This window comes from Grus americana, chromosome 9 (assembly GCF_028858705.1).
Source record: "Grus americana isolate bGruAme1 chromosome 9, bGruAme1.mat, whole genome shotgun sequence".
In the NCBI taxonomy this organism is placed as follows: domain Eukaryota; kingdom Metazoa; phylum Chordata; class Aves; order Gruiformes; family Gruidae; genus Grus; species Grus americana.
In genome coordinates, this window is record NC_072860.1 from 22,603,780 (window position 1) to 22,630,934 (window position 27,155).

The window sequence follows — 27,155 nt, forward strand, 5'->3', positions numbered from 1 at the left end:
CAGAAGAAACAACTAATCTGAGAGATGCATTGTTTCTGTGGGGATTTACAGCCTCGCATTGTCTAATTATTCATGATGCCTTATCCATCATACCGCAAACTTCTTCACAGGACTAGAAAAAACAATGTGTTCCAGTTCAGGCAAATTGCTAAAACAGAGCTGCAGAAAGCATACGCCACCTCGATACGAATGTCTGCAATCCTTTATTAATTTTGGGGGGTACTGCATCTGCTGAACTTTCCTTTATTCCCCACCCCCTTTTTTTTTTTTTTAGAGCAATGGAAATTCTTAAAATGAATATCACCAGATAGTGAGGTGAATTAAGTGTCGGCTAACATGATAAAATTTATCTAATCTTCATAGTAAGAAATTATTTTAGTATTTTTCTGTTTGGAAAACCCTAATCTGCTTTAATTGGCCATTAACAATTATAACACAGTTGTGGAACTACACTCTTAATGAGTAAAAAATATTAACTAAATATTTTAAATTGAGTATAAATAGATTCAGAAATACCAGCTGGGATTAGATGGGTAAAAAGACTGCTTCCTGATTATAAAACAATTTACCTCTGGGTCACAGATTAAATACAGAAAAAGTAAATAATGAATGATAATGTTACCATTAATAACTGCTTGGGGATATGGGGAAATGAACTTGCTTATGTCTGACCATTTTCCACTTTAGTGATATCCATGTTTCAACCACAACTCAGAGGTGGATGGCTTCTTTTTTGCAGTCTTAACATTGTAGAGAAATCACATCAAATTCACTTGTCCCTGTCTCGATTATAAACAGCAACGGGGTAAAAATGGTGTGGTATCTACACTTGACAACCCTCGCAATGCCTTCTAGCACTAGTGCAAATAATTTTTACAAAATTTATTTTTATTTTAAAAATAAAAATTACAAAATTATTTCACATCTATTTGGGGTTACGGCTGGCCATAATGGTCTGTAATCTAGATTGCCAGGCAAAGGCTCTCCATATGCCCTACAGTAAATCCATCCCTAAGGAAATAATTACCAGTTGGGCCAGTACACCAGAGTTAACATTTCTTCCCTGGCAATAGCAGAAGCGAACAGGAGAGGACTCCATTGCCCAGACAGAGGTGCCTAGTGCCGTGTTCACTGCTGTGGGCCAGCCCAGCCGGGCTTCAGCTCCCACACCAAGTACGTGGTTCTCCATAGGCTCTTTATCACACCAACCAGCCCTGTGAGAATGTCTGAGACATCCTGGGGCACCTCAAGTGGTCCTGGACATCACTGTGTGGGCAACTGGATCACCTGCGTATTGCTCGTTTTGCTGTTTCCGCTCTTCCCTTTGTTTTTCTGCAACCCTCTAATGACTGAATGACTAAAGGAACTAGGTTTCTTGTGGGTTTTAAGTTCCTGGATGGCAAAAATACTATAATCAGAATGTCCCTATAGAAAAAAACCTTCCAATGAGAGAATACAATACATACATTAATCATGATTTATCTTCCTGTGGCGGACCCAAGCAGCAGGTCTCCAACAAACACTACACCAGCTGCTATGCTTAGCTCTTTTCATTGGGTGGGTAAGAAAGAGAAATACTGCAGCACCAGAAGGTACGCGTGGCATCTAGACAGCCAGCCCTTGTTCCAAGTTTTCCACTGAGTCCCTCCTGAAATTTTAAGCACATCTACCACCCAGACTCAGAGGTATAAACTCTGTAACTCTGTGTTTCTTCTACTTAAATGGATTTCTGACACTCTACATGCAAACTAAGAAGCAAAAGCCCAACGACCAGGACATCCATTGGGAAGCTTCATTTACTGAGCCAAGCACATAGGATGGGGTTTTTGGGGTTTTTTTTTCAGCTTGTAAAACTAATGCTGTTTAAACTGAACCACAACTAACATCCCTGTTCAACAGTACTGATAAGGCAGAGTACAAAGTGATTAGAGCATCATCACACCAGGTCTTTCAGCAACTTCCATGTTGGGAAAAGAACCCTCTACACTCATTTTCTTCCTTTTCATTTCTATCCTAGAGGTTCCGATGCCCCAACATATTTCCATACATGTTGCAACAGTATGAGACCACACGCACAAAAATAATCAAATAGAGCAGAAAGTTCACTTCAACTTTCCTTTAATCTGTTCGCTAAAATCTGTCACGTTCTGCCGAAGGTACTGTCATTTGCAGAGAGTGTGTTGCGCTAAAGCTTCAATCATACTATCCAAATATGAGAAGTCTGGAAGTAGCCATAATGAAACCGATGTCAGACAACCTCAAGCTCACACGAGATTCCAGCAGCTTGACATCTTCAAATACAAAGGACAGCACTTTGTTGCAGTTTTGGAAGTGTGTCCATGTTTCAGATGGAAACTTATACATGTCTCGGTATCTGCGGTGAGTTATTTTCCTCTGTAGCATTTGCAAAATATATGAGAATACAACCCACTGTGTAGTTTATTTGCCATTTCAGGGAGATCTAAGCCAGTCCATCGAAATTCTTTAGAGCTTGCGTCACTTACTTGGCATCCTAAGCATAAAGGAAGAGGCGCTATCAATAATCTACTGCACAAAAGCTGGCTGCAAATATCTTCTTGTTGATAGATTAAAATCACATCTCTGTAGGGACAAATTCCATATGTGTACAGGTTACTAGCATAAATTTATCAGTCTAGAAAAGTCACTTTTAAGCAGAGGAATAGTTAGTGGGTCAATTGCATTGGCTTGTAGAATCACTCCAAGAGGGTGAGCTTCATATGATGGGATAGATGAATTTGTGTATTTTGCTTATTGGAAGACTGTTTCTTGGGCCCAAGAACATTGTTAATAGCTATTACCACTTATCGTAGGATTAAAAACCCCAATGCAACCAGCATTCAAGTTAATGCACTATTTTGGGAAGCACGGTACACTGAGTAAAACTCTTACGTGTTTGTTCCATGCAGGAGTGTGAAAAGAGCTAGAGGCTTAATTCCCTTCAGAAATCAAAAAAGAATTTATGTAGTGTACGTATGTGGGACTTTAAGCTTCTATATTTATATATCACCGTTTTTATTCCAATTTCTAGCTGTTTTTTTAGAGTTCAATGCTGTTACAAGACTTAGGTGTCTAACCAGATTCTCAGCTGTTCCTGTAATACAGCCGATCAGAAATAACGTAGGAGTTGGCTATTTCCAGGGCAAACCTGCTTAAAGTGTAAAATATTTCAGTGCATCAAAATAAACATAAAGTCAAATAAAAGGGGTATATTAAAGGTCATTGCAGAGCCCACCTACTACTAAAACTTTCTGATTGTAACCTAAGGCTTGATTCTGCATACATTTAACTGTGAATCAGGAGGAGTGAGATTTCTTGTAAAAATTAAATTATACATGTGCACCCAGAGAATCAGATTCTCATACGCAGTGTTTACTCAAAAAATAAGAGAGCCAGAAAAATGTGCAAGACCTGAGAGAAGCAAAGAACAGATTCCTCTTGGAAGAACTAATGCAGCTACTTACATTAGAATCAGATTGGGTTTAGCTGTTCAATATTTAGACCCTTATGTACCACAGATCTAACCTGGATTACAACCTGACTAATTATGCATTGAAAGCTTTGTGCTTCTATTGAATCACGTGCCTATGCTGAAGAAGTCCTTAAATATTTATAAGTAATGAATCCTATAGACACCAGAGAGAGTCTCTTGCAATACTAACCACAGTCTTCCATAAAATAGTAAAAATCTTTATGTTTACTGAAAATACAAGGATTGAGGATACTTGACACCTTGCAGGATCATGCCCTATTGCAATTTCATTTGAAGACTTGCCAATAACTGACAAAAAAACCACCACTTTATTCCATATTTGATCAATAGAAAAATTTTAAATGAATGTTTCATAGACTTAAATTATTAGTAATATGGTCACAAAAATCTTACACAAATCATTATCGCTTTGGGAGCACCCTAAAGAAAAATCTTCAAGGAGGAAAGAATATTTGTATTCCTTTTTAGCAAATTCCAGCCTCTCATACTTTATGGAGGAAGTCTGTGTGAACGCAAAACTTTCCTGCAAAAATCAAAATTTAAATGTATATTTTTCCAAACTTCACTTTTAATTTATCAAAAAGGCAAAGTTTGGACTGAAGCTGACTTAAATTGAATGGAACATGGGTTGAGGAGTTAATGCCATACTTAATGTAACCCTGTAGGTAGATATGTTCGTTGGGACACTATCCTCTCCAGGACCTTCAGTAGTTGCTCTTGCTCCCGGCAACTTGGTTTTCACATGTGAATGAAAGAATATCTGTGCTGTAGACCACTTTCAGATTTCAAGGTAAAAGGTAGATATTAATGTGAGCCTCAATCCTCAAATCAGGAGAATAAAGATACACAATCATGTCTGATGGTCTGGAAACTACCACACTACTGCCAAAATAAGTATGGTAGCTGAGTGTTGCTTTTACTTATACTCATGCAGTGCCATTAGAGTCAGCAAAGTTGCACAGATAGAGAATACAGTAGGTTTTGAGTCACATATTCCAAGGGTGTTTTTTTTTCCTTAAAAGCAGTTCTAGTGGAAACAAACAAAATTAAGAAAAATGACAAATAATTTCCTTCATCATGGCAGTATCATATATAGATTTCTCTGGGGATATCTAGAGCTGCATGAACTATGACCATTTTATATCCAAGGTACCAAAATATAGGCAAGTACAAAATAACTTCTACCACCCAATCAAAGCAAATGTAACCTTGGAAAAAACCCAATCTGTAGACCAACAATATCCATCTATTCACCTTTGGATCACAATAAATACCTAATTCCTTAATTTCTCCAAAGTATACAATAATGCCTCTATCTACAACGTAACCTGTCAAAACTGCCCTGGCAAACCATTTGTGGTGGGACCTAAGTGTTATTTTACTGACTGTGGCAGAATCCCTAGGCAGTTCGCTTGGGTTTATTTCCTATATACAATATACAAGAGTATCTCTAAGGCAACAGAGAGCTCCTGAGCAGAGACCAAAAGACTTTCGAAAAAGATGTTCTGAGAACAGCCAGCTCAAGAAAACACTTCATTCTGAGGTTTATTGCAAAGACACTCCACCATTACAATCATTAGCAGCCCGCTACAGACTCGAGTAGAAGCACATTTTTATCATTTAAACTATACTTTTAAAGTATTTGACTTCTGAATATGTACACAATGAATTCACTTCAACACAAGACAGGGTCCTGGGCACAAGTGAATACATCAGCGGTGACCAATGGAAGTCTTAAGTGTTTATCACTTCTACACATTTCAAATATCTTCTCTTGTGACAACAGCACCTCAAAAGGGTAAAAATCAAGCCTCAGCTTTAAAACTAAAGGTCCTGTTTAAATGTTTAGTTGAGTGAATAGAGACAAAGTTTGGATAAGAACCAGCGCAAGCATGCCTGCAGATAAACACATTCCTGTGCAGGGTCCGTTTCCCTTTCAAGGGTTATTTATATGTGGTCTGTTAACAACTTCTCATACTGAAATGCTAAGCAAAATCTTGCCTGTGCAGTTGGGTCTGGCTCTGCAAGGCTGATTTTTTTTATTCAGTGCTGTTCTCTGTAATCCCATAGACCAATACTTTGCTACTATGGTTGTGGGCCAGCTAATTCTAAAATCTTAATTATTGACTGATAACTTTGGAACCCCTAAATTCCTTTAGAAGAGAAACATATAAATCAGGAAATAAAATGTTTCCAGATCAAAATACAAAACCTAAAAATGTTTTATTAACAGCCATAGTAAACTGTACCAGTTTACTTTGAAGTGGAAATTCAGAGAATTTTATGAAATTCTTCAAATCTTGAGTTATGCTTGGAATGTATTTCCACTAGGTTATCAGAACTGAGCAGCTACTCTATGAACAGTAATAGGTATAGATAAAGAATAGCAATAAAATGATTACCACTGTGTGGAAATTATGAAAATGTTTTATTAAAAGTATTCATCTGGAAAAAAAAAAAAAAAACAACCCTGCTGCATATATTTCAGCAGTGTTAGAGGTTTTCCTGCAAGTCTGCATCTGAGGACTTCACATGGGTAATGAACTCACTTGTGTTTTCATTATTCTTTTCTAAAGCAAAGAATATTTCCTTTCTTATTCCTGTATGAGACAACATCTTTGTACACAAAAGAAAAAAAAAAACTTCAGCAGAACATTTAACAATACTCCTGTGCTTGTTTGAGCTCAAACCTCCAGCCAGTGACAGGTGAAGATTTACTGCAGATTGAGCTGAGCTGAAGCACTACGGAGGTTCCCGATCTCCCATTAGCCCCAGCCCCTACTCCCTGCAATAACGGTGGGAAGTCCCAATACTGTACTTTTCTGTTTCCCAGCTTCAAAACTCTTCTCTAAATACATATATATGTAAAAAAAAAAAAAAACCAAACCTCATGACCTCATGCTGCTAAGGTCAGCACCAACACGTTGAGTGACATGTTGTGATACAGGGCTGCCTGCACCGACGCTGAGCCTTTCAAGGAAGATGCCTCACATCAGGCTTTTAGAAGGCAGATAACTCCTGTATCACTTGTGGCCTCCCTGCTGGTCTCTAAGGTACATAATATGAATACATTAATTCTGAAAAACAAGATAAAACTACAGCCCCTGATTTTCAGTTGAAACTCATTTGTATTAGCAAAATCATGGATGGTGCTCATAAATTCCTAGAAGAGAAAGCCCAGCTAAAGTGAAGTATTGGGAGCAGCTAAGGCTGCCACCTATCAAACTGCTAAAGCATAAAGCAGCCCAGTACAACTTTGTCATCTAATGAACTGGTGGAGCTGCAGGGCAAACTGCCTTCAAAGAACGTCTTGCATGGTCTGGGAAAACCAAAAACTAATTTAATAGTAAAAAAACCAACAGAGTTCAACAGAAATTACTCTAAAATCAATTAAATTTAATTTTATCAGTTTGGGTTTTTTTGAACATCCTAGAAAACTCTGGTTAGGGTATCTCATTGCCTGTTATTTTATATTTGATTTTGCTAAAGGGTATGGAACTCTCTCTTTTTTTTCTTTTTTCTTTTTTTTTTTAACAAGACACTACTCTTGAAATGGTCTTTGTTCACCAGAGCGCACAGGCTGCAAACATGGTCAGCTTCCATTGCGGGCACTGGAAGGGAAAAATCTTTACGCTTCCCTGCTCCATACCCACATGCCAGAATCCACCACAGACTGGGCTTAAGAAAACAAAACACATTCACTAAAATGAGCAGAGATTCAATTGCAGAATTAATCCTTTTGAGCAGGTGGTTTCTGGTGAATCCACTGCCAGAGACAGGCTCCATGTCAGGTAAATCCAACTTCTACTGCCAAGAAGTTAATCAAAAAGCTATTATAACTTATTACTTGTCTAATTTGGGGCCTGCAAAACATTGTAAACATTTCCGAGTTATTTATATAAGTAGCACATCAATTATCTATGTCCAGATACCAGAACAGATAGATAAATTGATTATTTTGCAATTTAACACATGAATTAATGTGCGTCTGTGTGTGCGTGCACAATTCAGCAATTTATCACGAAGTCTGTTTCTTACATCATTTGGCATCTTTTCCACTTTTGAAACAATTGCAAAAAAAGGCAAGAAACCCTAAAATACACATGTGTAGTCTCCACCACATAAAATGCAGTAACTCATACTAACACAGCTTCAAATCAGTAAATCCAAAAATAAGATTCTAACATTAATGTTCACTGGCCCTAGTTACGCATCGTTGTATGGACAAAAGGGCTGTCAAAAGGGATCAGGAAACTCTGGCCTTTTAAATGCTTTCACTGACGGTGGCTAAGACTCAAAGTTTCAGAGAAAGTGAACCTCCTTTCCTAGTATAATACACTAAACCAATTATGCCAAACCCAGCAGGTGATTAGCTTATGCCCTGAAGCATGAGATTTGATTATTCTTATCTTAGTTTGCATGCTGGAGCTACAAATATTATTAACGGCCATAAAATCATCCAGCCTTTAAAAAAAAAAAAAAAAACCACTAACCTGAAAGTTTGATTTGATGACCTATGTAGCAAATTCCAGAATGTTTCTTTTGTTTAAATGCTTTAGCTATCACATGGTCACCTGTACTCATTCATATCACAGGATGTGATTGCAACGCCTGATCATCTTCATAGAATCATAAAATCTTTAAGGTTGGAAAAGACCTCTACGATCATCAGGTCCAACCGTTTTGCATGCCCTTTACCAACAGCATGTGCGAGCTTCACGACTGCATTGTTGGTAAGATGGTTCAGTAGAGATCTACACGAATAACTGAGCATATAATTTTCCTTGAGATCTTTCTATAGGGAAGCAACGAAAAATGTTTCTTTGCAGAAACGCTACACACAGGGATGTAGAATTTGTCATTAGCAGGTCACTAGTTAATGGAGAACGTAACGCTGCCAGAGCTACTGAAAAGTGATCTAAGGACCACTGACATCAATTGGAAATTTTCCACGGATCTCACTGGACTTTGGGCTAAGCCTCAGTTGAGCTAAATCGCACTGCCTAGTTTTGGTTGCAGCTCTAAAGGACGATTCCCAGTCCTGTTTAAATTAAGGTGAACCCCTAAAGAACAACTCATAACACCTTTAGAGATTTTCCCCAGACAACCCACAAACCAGACTTTATCACGGTACAGAGTACTTCCACCAACGTGAGTCAATTCACAATTACGCAGATTGGATTTCAAGTACCGTTCTGCTGCCCAGTTATTCCACCTTGATTTTTTTCATAATCCTCCAGGTTTTAATATATCACCCTGCACAGAGAAGTGAGTTAGTGCAGACTCATTTTGTCTTAGTAATAAATAATTTCTTTCAAGATGCAAACAACAGCTACTGTTTTCTGAACGCTTGGCTGAGAGAAGGCTCTTGGATAAATAGCCTCACTTAGAAAACATATTTGCACAAGCCTTTGAGAAAGTGCAATGTATACGACAGTTTCCAATGGTGCTTTAAGAACACTGTACTTGACCTGACACAAAACTGAAGATTTTTTATAAGAACTTCCAATCCAGATGTCCTTCAGGCAACCAGCTAAATCAGAATGAATTGTTTATTTGTGTTTGGTCTTTGAAACAAGAAGAAAGTAAAAACTGAATCGGAGACCAGAAACGTGAAATCAGTCACATTAAAAACACACTAAGGAGTGTCTCAACTGTTTCAGGTTGCTTGGTCCACTTCTGACAAACTTTTAGGATCTGAACTTGCAAACAGAGTGAAAGAATATGTTTGAAAGACCTAACAGCAAAATTTGCAGCTTTCAGGTTATGAGTCTTTTTTTTTTTTTTTTTTTTTTTTTTTTTTTTACAAAAAGACTACATCTTTCTTTTGTTTCAAAGCAGGAAAATTTTAGTTCTTGAAATTCGATAAAGGTTTGAAAATGTAATGAAATCTGCAGTTCCTCCATTACTGATCTTAAGGCTGCTACATGACCCAGGAGCAAGGAAAGTTGTATTGCCACACAGCTTTCCGAGAGATCTTGGAGAGAAAAGGAACCAGTTGGGTGATTTAACAGGTGCCGAAGCTCAGGAAAAACTTGGCTAGAGCAACAATCTATGTGAGTTCACTTAAGGACTTCATTATCTGAGTTCAAAATTTGGATGTCACTGATACCCAGATACCTCTTTTCATCTGCATCCTCTGACCCTCTACCCACCTGCCTCAGCCAGGAAGCACGGAGAGATATCTAGCACTGAGATGGAGCATGTCAGGCTAAGACCATCATACCATCTTATTCCCAATTTGAAAGTCTAACTGAATTATCAGTGACACATATTTGCAAATCATTTAATAAGGGAGAAATTTCAGGATGTAATAAAGGGAAAATGCATTGCTGAAACAAACTTTTGTTCTGTATCTTCTCAAAGAACAAACTCAAATCCTAACTTAGGTTGCCATTTAAATCTGGCAGTATAACTTGTAATATATTGAACTGTAGAAGAACCTTATTAGTTTATTTAGTCCAAATAAGAAATTGGGAAACATGTCCATTCACTCAGGCAAATAAGTTGGGCTTTTCTGAGCTCTCCTTTCAAGTAAGAGAGCCAGACCACTCTGAGTACTGAAATTTTTCAGCTGCTCCACTTCCAACAAAGTCTCAGCTAAACTCAATTTCTAATTTTGACTTTGAAATAACTAATTGCATATATATGTGCATACATATCCATTCTAGAAATACACGTATGCATGTGTATATTCATACTCTCTACATACACCTCTGTGGGTAGGTACCTGCCTTGGAAATCTCTTAAGGAGACAGATTGAATGCACTTAAATTGCTACAGTTTAATAACTTTGCAGCTCCACATGAATTGATTTTAGTACTATTATACTGCCTTATCAGCAAAGCCCCGTCTAAGGAAAGGATTTGTGCGTCTGTGTGTCTGTGCATGCATGCCTGTAAATAAGTGAATTTTACTACAGCAGTAGTAGAACACACAAATCTAGTTTGAAAAGCATTATCTTCAGTGTACAGAGATCACTTTTTATGGCGGTAAGGTTAAGAGAAGAAGGAATATCTTATGAACAAGGTGCTGGACTAGGACTTCAGAGGCTCAGGTTCAATTCCTCACTCTGCCAGAGGCTGCTTCTGTGACCCCGGACAACTTGCAGGAGCAGTTAAGCAAATGCTTAAGTCATCTTTTGTTGGAAGGGCAATATTTCCTTCCTCTCCTCTTTTGTCTGTCCTAGCACACAGATTACAAACGCTTTACGCCAGTGCCTGGGAGATGGTTTGGGGGTGGTATTATTCTTTGGGGGGCTCTTTTCTATGGGTAAGTATAGCATCCAGCACAGCTCAGCCCTGATTTCACTTCACAACCTATGAACTTCACTGGCACACAAATACTTTAATAATTATACTTCGCAGATGAAGTCCAGAATTATTGGATTGCACACATTTCAGTTCTCAGTAATCTAAGAGAATATACATTAACGCCATATAAAATATGGGATTACTAGGAGAAAAAGAAGGGTGAGGGGGTGAAGTCGAGGAAAAGAATGATTAGCCTTATCTGTATTCCCACCAGGTATCAAACTGTACCAACTAAGAATACAAATTTAGTAGTCCAATATGTAAATATAAAATATACTTACATCATTATAGTAAATAGAGGATCCAAAGTTACGGTTCTAATTGAAGATCATAATTTATTTTTATGATACCTTCTTTGTAAGCTGCAAAATATTTTTACGACAACAAACTAGAAAAATGGCTAGATTAGAATTTGAATGTAATAAATTAAGAGTATTCAATGCAAGAAAAATCTTAGATTTGGCCAACAGATCAACACACCAACCATAGCTTCAAATTTAAAATATTATTTTACATGCATGGACAGCGTTCCACAGGTTACCATTTTCTTTTCCTGCCATTTTGTCCCCTTTTTATTGGTTCTTTCCAGACTTTGAGCTGCAACACGGCCAAGAGTTGGGCAAGCGGCTCCCTCTGGTGCCAGCACCAATGCGGCTCTTGGTTTTACAGATTGTGCTCTGTGTTTCAGTTTAGGACCCACTTATGGAAACTCAGCATTATGCAGGACTGGGTTTGGTAGTCTGTAAATTAATTTATTTTCATACTTATGGTTTAGTTAAGCAGTGAAATTGTCTTTAGAGAGATAGCTCTGAAAGCACCACGCTACTCAATATGGTATCATCACGTGGCATCCTACTTACAGATAACCAAAGACAAGATAGGATTTGTTGCTAGCATTTACACATTTCCCACTGCTTTGATTAAGAATGAGCTTGCATTTTTAAAATATCAAATATTTTCTGAATTCATGTGGGATTCCAAAATGGCAGCTCAAGTATATTACAAGCCGAACATCAAGTAGCTTGCTTTACTAACACCAGGCATAACTTTTTGGTTAAGATTACACATTCTTGGGGGTTCTGTATTTTTTTAGTTCTACTATAACTTCCTCTGTTTTCAGAAACTAAGCCACTGCAGTACCATAATTAATACTTCTCTGAATTTCTGACAGGTTACCTGACCCCATATAAAATATTAGAGTAGGAGAAGAGGTGCAATAGTTGGCATCACGGATGTTTTCATCACAGTTCTATGATAGTTAAAGGTCTGTCACAATTTTCATTACATTTTCCTAATTATTCAAAACTATTTTTAAGATGTGCAGCAATGATGCATATACATTTCTACTTAGGAAGTCATAATTCTCAGGGAAATATGTTTATATCTAAGGAGAAAATGAAATTTTAAATACTTTGTTATAAAGTATTAGAAATATAAGTAGATTCTAACTTCTCACTACAAATGCTGATTTCTTTTACAAATACCATCTGAGTAAGCATTTTTTCTTTTTTTTTTTTTTTTTTTTTTTTTTTTTTTTTTTAAGAAACAATCATTTTATGAATGGCCAGGACTATATACATAATGACGCTTTGTTATTATGGAAGAAACATACTTGAAAAAAATGAAATACTGCCATTTCAGAAAAGCTGAGCAGCATCCATCAGGGTCCAACAAGATTTCCCCATGTCAAACTTTCCTCATTTTCAAAGGCTGTTACAAAGAGAAGGCGTGCAAGAACGGGATCATTCATTGCATTGCTGGTCTCTGAACCAGGAATGGATGGCAGATGAAGAAAGACCTATGGCTCTCCCATTAATAGGAGGTTTAATATCTTCTTGCTTTATCTGCCAGAGCCTTTATACAATTCTCATAACTTTTGAACTATGCAGCGTTATACATAATGATCTGAAGAGGCAGCACTGTATTTTTTCCATCTGCAGTGAGCTTTCCAAGTATTCATTAATCCTCACAGCATCTCAGGGTAGTAGTTTAATTTATGGATGGGAAAACAAAATAGATTGAATACTGGAATGTATTTTAACGTAAGTGCCAAGCAAAGGCATGAGATTGAAAGTCCCCCCAGTGTTTCTTTCTTGTGGACATGCAGCAGCTAAGACCTTAGAAACGGGTATGCTGGAAAAATCTGGCACAGTGTAATTGCTGCATCACAGCCCCAGCAGCTGGGTCAACAGTGAGTATGGGAAAAGCAAAAACCAAACTATCACATTGGTTCTCCTCTCTCTTTGTACCCCAGTCAATGGAAATGAGACACTGCGCCGTTCTTATGAACTCGGTAAGGTAGGGGGGAAAAGAAGTTACTCACTCTCTCTGTGATGGCAATGGGGACAAGAACTAAGGTAATGCAAAATGCTGCTAAACAGAAAAAAAGGAAAGCTGTGGTACCCTTTCAACATCTTCTCCGTCACTAAGATTCCAAATGCTACACAATTTATGTTTAGGTAGTGATCTTGCTCCTAATTACTCCAGCAAACTTACTAATATACAAGAAGTTAAGAATTGACTTCGACCTCAGCAACAATCTGCAAAAACGTCAGAGTTGCATGAGTACAAAATGGTGGATGTGAATGAAGAGCAATGAAATCATTAGGTTTTGCATTTTCTAAAGATTGCTCTGTTCTTAAATGTTAGTTCATGGAATCATAACCAGGTTAGAAGGGACCTCAAGGATCATCTGGTCCAACCCCTCTTAGCAAAAACTCTGTCTAGACAAAAGCACCGCCTAGACAAGACGGCCCAGCACCCCGTCCAGCCCAATCTTAAATGTGTCCAATGTTGGGGAATCCTCCACTTCCCTAGTTGCAGCAAATGTTCCAAAACAACAAAAAATTTCCTTTTCTTTAACGGCCACTTTAAAGTAACGTTTACAGTTCAATTTTGTTCAACCTTTGCTTAGATCTTGACTTGCCGAATGGTACGTGTCTCTACATAGGCTAAAACATGCCAATCATAAGCTAAAGGTCGATCTACGTTTTTATATTTGGAATTTTTTTGAAACAAGCAAATGTAATAGCAGAGGAAAAGTAGTGTTAACTATGCATCATTCATTAAAGGCACGGAAGTTGACTAAGTCACTGTCTGATTAAAAGAAATGCTTTTTCTTCATATATACTGGCTGCATATACATTTGTTGTACATGTTAACTCCAGTAACATTGCTGCAATCCCCACGTATTTATACCGAAGTTTGAATCAGACCACACACAATCACATAGCATAGCACATGCGTATATATCTAATTATGCATGCATATTTTGTAACTAAGTCTACCAAAGACGAGAAAAGTTCTGTAATGGATTGATGATCTTCTTTTAAAAAGCGCCTCCAAATGTTTATTTCACTGAGTGCATTGAATTTGTTTTTCTGACCACTCTACTTTCACATTGCATTCCAGTTCTTCCACAATTTACAGTACTTTCATGTGTTGTGAACACACAAACTCAGTGCAACTGTGGTAAATCATGCAATAACTCATAGTAAAGCTTAAAATTCCTTGGGACACAAAATGTATTATTTATTTGTATAGTGCCTTGCACAAGCAGATGATGATTTTGGCTGAACCTTCTGGTTGCCCAAGGAATATAAACAATAATTAATAAAATCTCAGCACTCAGCTCATCTATAACTTATTAACATCTAATTTCATTTTACTGCAATATAAATTGCTACCCGGCTACATCTTTCAGTAAAACTTCATCTGCTTTTAATTTTAACTGTCCAAATATGCTTAATGAGAGCCAGTCCCAATTTTTCCTAGTTCAGGAGTTTGGGGGGGGGGGGGTTTAATAAATATAAAGTCAAATATATCTCAAATATCAGATAAGTCAAATAACAGATAAGCCAATTCTGAGTAATTGCTAAACAAATGAAAAGGCAGGAATCAAAAATAAATACCCATAAGTATATTCCTACTTCCTTAAAATGAACTTTCACCATATTGAGTGTTGGCAAATAACCATATAAACATTAACAAAATTTCTACTTCAAATTTCTATTGCAAAATTCAGAAACTCTGTGCTGTTTTCTGACAACTGGGATGGAAAGTCACCCATGCACTTCAGAGGAACAATACATCCTCCCCCTTTTCCTTCCTCTGAGTAATAAAGTTCCACTCAATAGGAAATGGATCAAATGCTAAATAAATAAGTGCATCTGGTATTTATTTATCCCAGCCCTTGGAAATTTTATGCTAATTGCAGTTCTGTTACTAAGGCTCTGAAAACATCTTAGAGTTTTATATTGTTTTACTGAAACGCAGAAACAGAAACACTTTCTTTCCCAGTTTCTTCCCTCTTTATGGTATATGAGGTTAGTCCTCTCACAGTATACAAAGTTAGTGATTTACAATACAGCTGATCAATTCCTTCCACTTCCTTCTTGAGACCGCATTATGAAGTCCTGCGTTCTCAGCTCATCAACAACAATAAAAACAACTAACAAGTAAAATCCCACTTCTCCACTGCTTTAGCCCTGTTGTAAACTACTGCAAGTCCACTGAAATGGACAAAATCAGGTGGACTTGGGACTGCGTCATCACAGTGCCATTTCAGGGCTGAACACGGCTACTCGTGTTTGCAATGCAGCTTTACAGATAATGAGGTGTTTATTATGCTCAATTAGTAGCAATTTATTGTCACTAAATTCAATATATCATCTTTTCTGATACATGTCTTCTTCCTAGCTTCATTCTTCCTACTTTGAGTCCCCTCATCTTTCCCATGCCCCTCTTCCTACTATGCAGGCGGCTCATCCAGCCTCTTCCTCTGCAGAGAAAAGGTATCTGAAAACCTTCCCCACAACACAGTGCCTTCTCCTGAAGCACCGTGCTTTCTTCTCTGCTGGAGAAAAAAGGGCATGGTCAAGGATTCATTTCAACATCTTCACCTTGATAAAACTACTACAAAATTTCATTTTGGGAATATACCTTGAAGCAGATGCATACTTAAAAGAAACAAACGGCTTCAAATCATTATTTTTTTTCTAGCTTTGCAGGAAGTTCTCCAGCACATGTGAGACTCATGCAGGTATTGACATTTCCTAGACAGTTGCAGAAATCAGCCTAGCATCTGGTATTACAACAATATGATCATTTCTAGAACTAAAACTGGACTCTTGTGAAATCTTTAATCCTATTTATGACAAAAGTATAGTCTGAACCATTTGGACACACAGCGCATTGCTGGCAGTTACCCCTCTCTCCCACATAAACCTTTGTAGGCAAATGTTCACACCTAAAGTTTGGACCACCAATACGTGTGGCCAAGGAGAAATCTCACTAGCTGTCAGCAGTAGTAAGCTCTTACCCCGTCCACCGAAAAGCTATGAAATGAGTACAACATCCAGTTTACTAGCTTCTTACATGAGGAAATACATGACCTATACAAGGCTGCACTTTTAGTCTGGCCTTCTAAAGCAGTGAGATCTACACAACCATGCTTTGTGTGCACTTCCACCAATTTTTTAATCAGTCAGTGGAGTCAGCCCAATCTAACTTTGGAACAGGCAAATTCTTTGAGAATAATTGAGAAAACAGACATGAGAAACTCTGCAAGGCTCTGAAAACTTCTCTCAACCTCAATATATATTAAAAAAAAAAAAATGAAAAAGAAAAAGTGCAATCCATTACCGGGCACAAGAAACACGAACGAAAGAAAGCTTTCATTAGTGTTTCAACTGTGGAAGAGTTTCACTCTACAAGACAGAAATCTTTGGGAAAGCAGCTTTCATTAGTTCTGGCATTTCTAAACAAATACGAATACCTTTTTAAATGGTCACGACCTCAGCGTACTGCATTGAGCTCATCCTGCTGACTGTGCTGAGATCGTAAGAGTGTAAAAATAACAGAACTTGGCCATATATTGCACTTGGGTGCTCTGAACCTCCTGCTCTTGTATCCTGGAGGGAGATGGAGGTGTACATCGCAGCGTGGATCTCACAGCCAGCGGGCTACCTGGTTTGAAGGGGTCTGACAGTGGCCAGGTCCTGTTGCTCCATATAGTGGAGGGCTTATCAGCTGGAGGTCTCCTGCTGAGACCAGACCGACGGCCCCAGCATCGTCCTACCCATTAAATGAGCAGTACGTCAGAGATCCTGTACCACTTATGGAATTTGTATAAGATGCTACCAAAAGTAGGGACAGATTGTTATCCACACTTCTGTTTCTTTCAGTTAAGCTTATTTCTGCTGGGTGTCAAACATTTTATTTCTTTAAGTATTTGCTTGCTTTCTTCCTCAGATACACTTGCAACTCTTGCAGAAGTTTCATACCCATCTAGTGGCTACAGCCTGGAACTGAGCAACAAAAGCCACAGGTCTGCTCTCTACACTTGCTACTGAATCGCTGCACAATCCCAGATTAGTCACCTGCTTCAGGTGCTTTTCCCATCAGTAAAAATTAGGATATTGATAGCTGCTCATTGCTGAAAAACACTATGAGATGTCAACATGAACGTTAAAATGGGATCAAACAGTAATATTAGTAACTGTATGGACTTGGGTACGACAAATTAATTTCTTTGATGTCTGGAAGACTGTATCTCTGGTTTTCCATAGCAAAATTATAGACTCCCACCCTGTGGATTAAAATATGAGAGTCCTGTAATACTGTTTACCATCTGAAAGAAAAAAAAAAATCCCAGCCCTTATTCAACAACAAGAACTAAATAGGAAATGTATTGAACTTCTGGCAGAAATTACAGTTGGAGATTTAATTTGCCATACACCTTGATCAGCAATATTCTCTATCCAGCCATGAATCACTATGTTGACCCATGAACTCAAGCATCCGCCTGCAACTCACCGTCACTTAAGGAATTATCATTATTATAGCATTTGGGGACAAGCATGTTCAAATAGGAAAATAAACAAATAAATAAACAAAGAATTTATTCAAGCAATAACCTGTCAATTCGAGAACCACATTATGCTCAACTGCACACACAATATAAAAGATAATGAATAGTAAAAAGGGACACAGACAACCCTTCTAGTGAGTCACCAATTCAGTTTTCTAAATGTTCTTGATGTTCAGAGGAAAGACATTTTAAAAGCTCAAATCCAAGTCTGTCCTCATTGAGTAACTGTTCTTTGGCAAAGAGGGAATGACGGCAGCTGTACTGATGACACAACAGCAAACGCTCTTTCACCCTCTCCAGTTTATGGAGATAAACAGTACACTTTCTAACACTGACAAATTAACTCTAAATAAATACTATTAGCATCAAAGTTACCATCTAAATGGTGTGCTTGCAGAGTCAGAAAATCTCATTGAAAACATATTTAGATATAGATTCATGAAGTCTATGGAAATTTTTGCTTGAATAAGGACAGTAGAATTGAACTCAGCATCTCTGAGATATTGCACGCTAATAAAACACTCTATTCAGAGGGGCTCAGAGAAAGCACTAAAATCTACATGCATTTCATGAAATAACTTCTTAGATTTGCGTTCCATTAACCTTATTTAAGTGCCTACTCCGTGGCCACGAGAAATTCAATCTTACCAGATTTTGCATGTGGCTATTTCCCCAAAAAAAGAAGAAAAAAGAGACACATGGTAAAAAAACCATCTTCGAAGGACTCAGCATATCTATATAATTGTATTATGTTTGGCAACCACCGGCCCAAGTAATCGTATGGTGAACTGAATCTGCACCTGTTCAGTTGCTGATTAATGTTTTTGCACAGTGAATGATTTGTCGGCAGCATTAAATGGAGCTCCAACTGAACACGTAGTAAGCTACGCAGATAATATACGTACATGGAGGTGTATGTTACATCACCAGTTGCTGGTGTTAAAGATTGTCAAAGGCAATGGAAAGAAAACTCAAGTAAATGTAAAGCCTGTGGCTTAACAATTCTCTTAAAACAGTCAAATTTGATTCCTTTCCTCATAGCATATTTCCCCCCCCCAAACCCTGTAAGAACAGCAGCAAGATTTTATTCCAGCCTTTTCAATACGTCGTGACTGTAAATAATGGATCAAAAAAATACAATCATGAATACAGAAGAAGGTGGAAATAAAGCAACAGAAAAGGATAACATGAAAGAGGAGCTTTCCTCACAGCACTGCAGGAATACTGCTATATTCTGCTGAAGGATTGAACTCCACAGCTCCTGCTTATTTTTAAGAGGATTTAAAAAGCTAATGGTAGAATCATCAAGATTACAAAAAAAACCCCCACCAAACCCTACCACATTTCCTTTGTCTTTTAATCAAAATATGTAATCAGAAGGCCTAAGTGATGACTACCTCCTACTTTCAACCGAAGTCACTGAAGCAGCCCTCTGAAAGGGCTTTCACTCTTTTCAGTGCCAGGGAATGTGTCACTTCACCAAACAGGTACGTTCACGCGCTACCCTCGCTTCACAATGATCTGATCTGTTCCTATATTTCAAGAGGACAGCGGTCGCCTACAGCTAAGGCACACTGTAGGAGTTCAGTAAACACGGGACTCATATCAAGAAAGCCACTTTTTAGTAATGGCACCTTTATTACAGCAAACATGTTCACAACTGTTAGTGCAATTAATTATCGGGACGAGGAGATACGCAGCAAAAGACTAAAAATTGTCTTTAGTGGAACACAATTCATTTAGATGATTTATGGAGTTCTTTATTGTTGGCGTCACAAGAGCTTTTTCAAAACAAGAGAAATCATTAAATCCCATAAAACACGGACTATCGCCACAGTTAGCTGGTAATTGATATCCTTGCTCGTGCCATTTATATCACTAAATGGAGCTGATAAAACAAAAATTAGTTAAGCATGCTGATGGAGAGCAAGAGCCTGCGACATCCCAGAAGGAAGCAAGGGTATCCTTTTCCTCCATTCCCAGAAGGAACGAGTTTCCCCCCCCATGCCACAGCCCCCAGAAGCATTTGAAATTCAGCGCAGGTGCTCCCCCAGCCTCCCCAGCGGGCGCCGTGCGGGGGCCGCCGGAGCTGGGCTCCCCTTCCCCACCCCGCCGGAGGGTCCCGGTGCGGGGGATGCTGAAACTTTGGGAGGGAGGGATGGAGGGAGGGAAGGCGAGGCCCCCCCCCGCCCCGCAGAGCCGGCGGCAGCAGCGCGCTCAGCACCGCGCCCCGCGGGGGGACCCCGGCGGGACCGGGCCGGGCCGGGCGGCCGCGGGGGGGACCCGGTGCCGCAGGCGGGGGCTGGATCTCGGTACGGCCCAGAAATCAACCCCAGCCCCGGCGAACCGCTGGCGGGGGGGGAATTAATTTGCTTTTAGAAGGAGAACCCTCATTGCTACACACACACACCCCAACCCCCCCCAAGTCTCTGTCCAGTTTTCCCCGGGGGAATTTTAGCTAGTTTTCTCTGTTTTTAAAATGCAAATAAAAAAGCTTTTGTGTTACAGTTTTCTATGGGGCTTTTGAGGAATCCTGCTGGGTGGAGAAAGTGCAAGATAAGAAATCATTTTTAAACAGAGGATTGGTGGTTTTAAACAGTTACCAAATATCAGCCAAAACATGTGCACGGCAAAGAAACTCCCAAATACAGAGCAGGCAGGGAGAACAAATGTATATTTTAGTGATGAAAAGCAAGCAGGCGTATTAGAAAAGACTAGGAAAGACGGGAGAACAGCACCGAAAATGCAAATAAATCAGCCCAGATTCTATGAAAAAAGAGAAGCTGCTGATAACCCTGAGCAAATGCTGCTGCCTCAAAGATGGAAATAGCTCCCTTACCTTATTACTAATCCTCGCTTGCACCTGCTCTGCAATCATAAATACTTCGAGGTGCTTAATATGAAGCTAAATTGATGGCTGAATTTAGGAATTTCTTCGTACACCTCTTTTACAGATTGAAAAGGAGATTTTTGGGATCGTCCTCCTCAGTATCCATTAGCTTCCCAAAGAATTCCAAATTTCTTGAAAAAGAGAGGCAGAAAAAATACGGTATGTCTATATACAAACGGGTACTGTAATACATCCAAAAAACAGGGAGTGGGGGAATCTGAGAGGTGTCACTACAAACTTGGCAAGCAAAACGTATCCTCAGCAGGAAGGAGAGAGAGAGGAAAAAAAAAAAAAAAGCTGCAAAATACAAAATTCCCAGGGAGATTTTGAAGGGGAAAGAAAGGAAAAAAAAAAAAAAGCAGCAAAGCACAGAGGAAAGACGTATGAACAGAGCACAAATGGGATGGCGGGATCTTTCCCAGCCATCCATCCGTCAGCAAAGTGAGCAGCCGCCTCCCGCGCCGCCGCTGCGGGTGAGCTGCTCTCCCTCCCGCGGCCGCCGCTACCTGCGCGCACGGCAGCACACCCGCACGCGCAGACACACGCACGCACAGACACGCACCCCCCCACCCGTGCACACTCACACCCACACAGAGCCCGTGCCGTGGCGGGGCGCACCCCCGCGGGCTCAGCCAGGCTCGGCGGTCCCCGCGGGGATCCCCGGCGTGTGTGGCTGTACGTGTGCGTGTGCCCGCGGTGTGTGCCCGGGCCTGCCCGCCCTCCCGCCCCGCACGTCAGAGGTGACGCTCAGCCGAGCCGGGGATGCTGGAGCAGCCGCAGCCCCAACCCGCTGCCGCGGAAAGTTCTCCCCCGTCTCCCCCCGCCCCCGGGGCTTCAAGGTTTGGGGGGTGTTCTCCTCTGCCTTCCTCCCCTCGTCCCCCCCCCGCACAAAGCCGGATCTGGGTGCAGCCTATTCCCCACGCTGGGGGTGGGCTCTCTGCTGCTGCCTCCCTTCCCTCCCTGCCTTTGCATCTACCCTCCCCCCCAAGCCCCCCCCGTTTCCCAAGGCAGCCCAGGTGCAGGCAGGCTGGCTAAGGAAAGGTCGGGAGGCCGCTCTCTCAGCGAGTGAAAGCCCAGAAAAAGTCCACGGGTACAAACACACACCAGGCACCTCTTCCCAGCAGCACTGCCGGTCCTGGCTTGCTGGGTGCATTTCCAATATTCCCACACGCACCACCCCAAAACGTGTCGGGTCAGCTCAACAGGCCGTAGGTGCAGACACATCACCTCCCCTCTCTCACTTCCGCTGTTTTTCCCTGACCTGGTACACATTTCATCTGAGACTTTCAAAGACCTTTAATTATTCTATTAATGTACACCCATAAATCTTCCAGAGCAGCATTTCATTAGGCAAACATCAATATATGGTACACAGAGATGTAAACAGAGGCACCATGGGCTAGATAGGTAGCAAATTACACACTGAAGCCATAACAAAAGCTAAAGCAAAATTGTTCAGTCTTGTTTCCCAGGGCTTTTCTAGGGCAATAATTCTATGATTTATTTTTTTTTATTAAAAAAAAAAGTTCCCTAGGAACAACGTGTGTGAGTAGATTACCAGGTTACTAGAGCAAGCCCCAGTTTACACCACTGTAACAAATCTCTCCTTACCGGCTTACAGTTAGACTAGTGAGGGAAAACAAAACAAAAAACTTACAAGTGTCTTAACTACTAGTGTTTATAGTCATATCATTTACATAAACAAATGAAAAGCAGATTATTTTTTGTTTCCTCCTTAACAAATTTGGAATGAGAAAACAGCAGCCTGAGTGGAAGACACTAAATACAGGTCCATGCAACTAGAGAAGAAAGACCAAGGAAAACAGACCTCCTGGCTCACACTTGGGTGATGGGATGTGTACAGGTAGTGGGATTTATAACTCGTTTTATCCCTCATAAGGTGCTTGGAAGAGGTGATCAGGGATGTGCAAGCAGATGGATGTGGAAGAATTTCAAAGTATGAGACTCAAAGCAAGTCTTAAACATGGGCGCAGAGAAGGCAGAGACAAGGAGAGGAGGAGTCAAAGGGTGCAGTGAGGTCTTCCTAGGCAAAGGGGAAGGGTGGGAAGTGAACAGAGATGCTAGAAATAAACTCTTTAGGGCTTCCTCAACTAGAAATACATCCTTGTGAAGGACTATTTCACACACGATTTTCCAGTGAGGAATTCAAAGTCACATTCCATCAATTGGGTATCTTCCAGTTGAATTTTGAGTGTCATTGTAGGACTGAAGGTACAAGGTGTTTTACTGTCTTAACACCTTTTTCTCTGACAAAAGGCGGGGGGGGGAACCAAACAACTCTACCCAAAACCCAAACAGGGATTAGTTTAAGGATGAGCCCAGGAAAGATTCTTTACAATCCTTGTATCAGACAGATGTGTTTACAGTAAAAACAAAATACTACTCCTGAGAAATTGGTACAAGTGGAAGAACAGTTTTATTCCTTAATGGCAGTGTTGGATGCAGAGCAATCTGGAAATCTTGTAGAGATTCCAAAGGCAATACCCGTCTGTGAAATGTGATGCATTTTTAAAGTCCTCAAGTCAGTGTGACTAACAGGGTTCCAGCCCAGAATGCTTCTCCCAAAACTGAGAAGTTCAGTGCATGAAAATATTGGGTTTGTTTCTGTTTTCAAATCAAACAAACCCTTGATTTATCCTTGGAGCAACAAATGTGCCTTTGGAATATGCAATCTCATCTTTAATCGCTGTTCCAATGGCTACAAAAGCAAGGGCAGATGCTCCCATCTGCTATGTGGCACTGGGTGGAGCAGAACAAGCCAGTGCCCCAAAAACAGATTGGCAGATGCAGCATCTCTGCTACACCTACGGGGGTCTCTGGGAAAGGCAGCCCCCTCCCCACACACACATCTCTCACACTCCTGTACCAAGCTAACATATGGGCACACATACTTATACACCGCTCTGTTCAAGCAATGGCCAGTTTGGGGAAAGAGGACCTGTGGAGAGAAAGGACAGAGCTGGGGAGCAGCTGTTCTCTACGGCATGGTGCCTTCTGCAGTATGTGATTTTCAGCTGGAAGTCCGTACGGTTGTTTCAGCTTAGGAAAATGGGAGATCAGCCCTTCACCTTCAGTCCCACTGGAGAGAGCGCTACTGGCAGCAAGAAAGGCTCTGCGCTGGAGCAGGCATGAAGGGAATAGGGCGACAGATGTAGGGGAGAGCTCTGCATGTCTGGAAGGTAAGTCTCGTACGTTTTTGAAGTGATCATTAATTTGGTACTCCCATCCCGAGAAGCAGATTTAACCTTCTACCCACTAAGTTATCTACATAATCCTCACCACTGCAATATCTGACTACCTTAAGAGCTTTAAACCGGACTTCCAGATGATCAAGTTCACAAAGTGTAGGTGTAAGGCTGACTGCTTCAGACTCACTCTGGTTTTCCTAAGGGTGGAAGCTCAGATGCAACACGGTCGCACATATCGGTTCTACCTTTCAGAAAGAGGGTGATTTGTCAGGATTAGCCTCAGGGGTATTTCTAATACCTTCCCTTTACTTGTGGTGATTAAACAGGATTGAAGATATCTTCTGGTCCCTTCCAGCTCCTACATCTTTTCCTGGGGATTTATATCGAGGGGAAGATGCTGTAATACAGCTAGTAGCTAATACATCTCACAAGGACAACATAAAGTCACTTTATTAACACAAGTTTAGCCTTCCCCAACTTGTAATTGTAACTCTGTGTTACCACGTGTGTCTTGCCACATTAACACTCAAGGAGAAGAACCCCACTAAAATTTATGAAGAATAATGGAAATTAATTCTATGGTTTACTGTCCAAAAATAGAGAGAAGACTTCCACACTTAATGTAATCATCTCTGCTTCTGGGAGACAGAGGAAACGAAGGTGCCCTGAACATGACAAACAGAAAATGATATGTACAAAAATAGGGGAAAGAACTGCATAATAAAGCTGTCTTTTGTAACTGTCCAAGAGAGACTGAGAAGGCTGAAAATTAATTGCAGCAAGGATGACTTTGAAGAGAAATTGTCAGCTTGCTTAGCTCCCAAATTCACACCCTCACGCACAATCTCGAGACAAAACCCAAAACGCAGATGCCCTGAAGTTTTGAGGCAGAGGATAAGACCTTATGCTTTCTTTCTGTGTTCGTTACTCTATGAGCATAGCATAAAGTTTCATAACTGGAAGAATTAATGAGAAATATAATTATGCATATGAAATATAAATAAGTTATTGGCAAATATATAAAAGGGAGTGCAACTTTAGACCTCAAACTTTATAAAAATGGTTTGATTTTCAAAGGTGCTGGGCAGCTAAAGACTTCCTGACATCATGGAAAAGTGAGGGACATCTTTCTCTCAAAAACAATGCCCAATAATTTCTTGAAGCGCTTACACTTAAACTTCAATTTCTATTCTTGCTGTCGGTCTTTTGACTAGAAACATTTATTTTGCCTTCTTTGAACAGTCTATACTAACATCTAAGAAAAATCTTGTAATGGCTCTGGTAGAAGCAAGTGTAGTTCCAAAGACATTCTGCGGTTTTTCCTTGAACAGAATCAAAGATCAGTTTGGAGTAATAGTATGGTGGAAATATTAAGGTTTTAAAATTTCAAGGAAAATTATATGCTACTAGTGAGGAAAATTAAAAAGCTTATTTGAATTATTTTAATCCATTCTGAGATTATTTTTAATAATCAAATCAGATCTTATCAAGAGTTAAATTAATATCTTGAGCAAGCTTTCAAGGAACCTCAGATAGTCATTGAAAGATTGTTATAAAGATGCTTTACAAATATAACGGAATACATAGGACATACTACGAGAAGTTACTCCTGCATTTAATGCCTAGTGTTTTAACAGCATGAGAATTTTCTTCTTCTTCTTTAGGTGTAAGGGGCCCTTACTAAATACCAGGAAAAAAATAAGGTGAAAACATTAAAATAAAGAAAACACAAATATTCTAGTGCTAGGATCCTGGGGCATCCTGAGGTGATTTTTTCTTTTTCACCTTACTAGTTGATCTAGCAGCTGCTCTTATTTCCCATGTTAGTATCAGGAGTCAAAGATGACGCATTCACACGTGACATACAATGCTTTCTCTTTAGACTCATGCAACCCATAATATTAAACAACAGTGCTGTCCTTAGGTCAGTTGTCTCACAATGTTATCGCAAAATTTCCTTATAAAATAGTAGGTACAGTTAGGGGGAAAAAAAAAAAAAAAGACTTCTTGCAGGTCTGATTTGTCTCCTTTGTAATCAGAAATCTGAAGTCACTCATTGCAGGTTTCAGGTGTTGAAACCTGGTATCCAGAAACAAACCTCAAAGATTAATATTTTGCCAGCAAGGCAAACAGACACTTCACAGGATTTTGAAAAGTTTCTAGCTTTGACCCAGTTTCCATCACGATCGCAGGCACCCCCTCTTACACCAGACACAGCTTTATGAATAGCCCCACTCAGCACTAATCATCATTAATCAACACATCAGAATAAGACCCTGGGTTTTTAGTCTCATATTTTAATATGTTTAGATTTAGTGATACAGTTAAATACACTCTCCTCTCACACATCTCTACAAGCACAGCTTGAGCGTTCAAGCATGGGGCACGATCCTGTGAGGTGTTGGTGATTTACCTATCTGGTTCTCACAAAAGGACCCAGTTTGTTTATTAACAAACTTAAAACTCAAATCAAGGTCAAATTTGATCTCACTCAAAATAAACCTTCTTTTGCATCCTGGTTTTAAATCATGTGTCTTAAAACTGAAACTGGCCAGTAGCTAAACTTTTCCCCCTTCTTTGCTAATGATTAACAAGTTGAGCTACTCATCAGTGAACGTCATATGGAATAAAGATGTTCCAAAACTACACAAGAGGTCATGAATAGAAGACTTTGTCTCCTGCCTGCATTTCTTGTCACACAGCCAAACACTCTCTAGCATTAAATACATATTTTAACAATGCAGATATAAGTAAATCTCAAGCAATGCTATTAACCCCAATAGGAGTTTGACACGACTTCCAGGTGGGTAGTTTGAGGACTTTAAATTACATCTATTCCTGATACATGAAATACCCTGATACTTTCCTGGAATAAAGCAGCATTATTACTTTTTTTTAAAAAAAAAAAAGTCTCTAAAAATCCAGTTACTATCATAAGAAAGGGAGCAAGCCACAGTGATCATGCAATCACTTCTAAAGACCACCAGTATGGCGTATGTATAGCACAGGCTACAGTACTCAAAACCAAGGCATGAAATAGCTACCCAAGTTTAAAATATTATACAACATTCTTTGGCCTTTTCCCACTTTCTCAAACATTTTTAGTTGTCAAAAGTCTTATTTCCATATGTGAGACTACTAGGTCTACTGGATGTAAAGGAGCTGTGATTATCCTTAAAGTGTATCTGACATCGCTATTAATGCTTTAAACTTGCTACCAGTGCATTTTTGCAGTTTTTGCCTTTTAGCAGAACTGACACATATAAAAGCTTTGAAAATTCTAAGTATTAATCTCCAAAAGCATATGTGTAGTGATTACTTAACCAATAGGATGTTTTTTCAGTTCCTCTACAAGTTGGCT

The 27,155-nt window shown here is 39.7% G+C and overlaps 1 protein-coding gene across 1 annotated transcript in view; it reads right to left on the reverse strand.

Annotated features, from left to right (window-relative positions):
- The window catches only part of NLGN1 (neuroligin 1), a 400,680-nt gene extending 379,726 nt beyond the window's left edge, over positions 1–20,954 (reverse strand). The window contains exon 1 of the mRNA XM_054835932.1: positions 20,535–20,954. The gene's annotated coding sequence lies outside the window, so the exon portion shown is untranslated. The remainder of the gene's footprint in view (positions 1–20,534) is intronic.
- Positions 20,955–27,155: the final 6,201 nt, after the last annotated feature.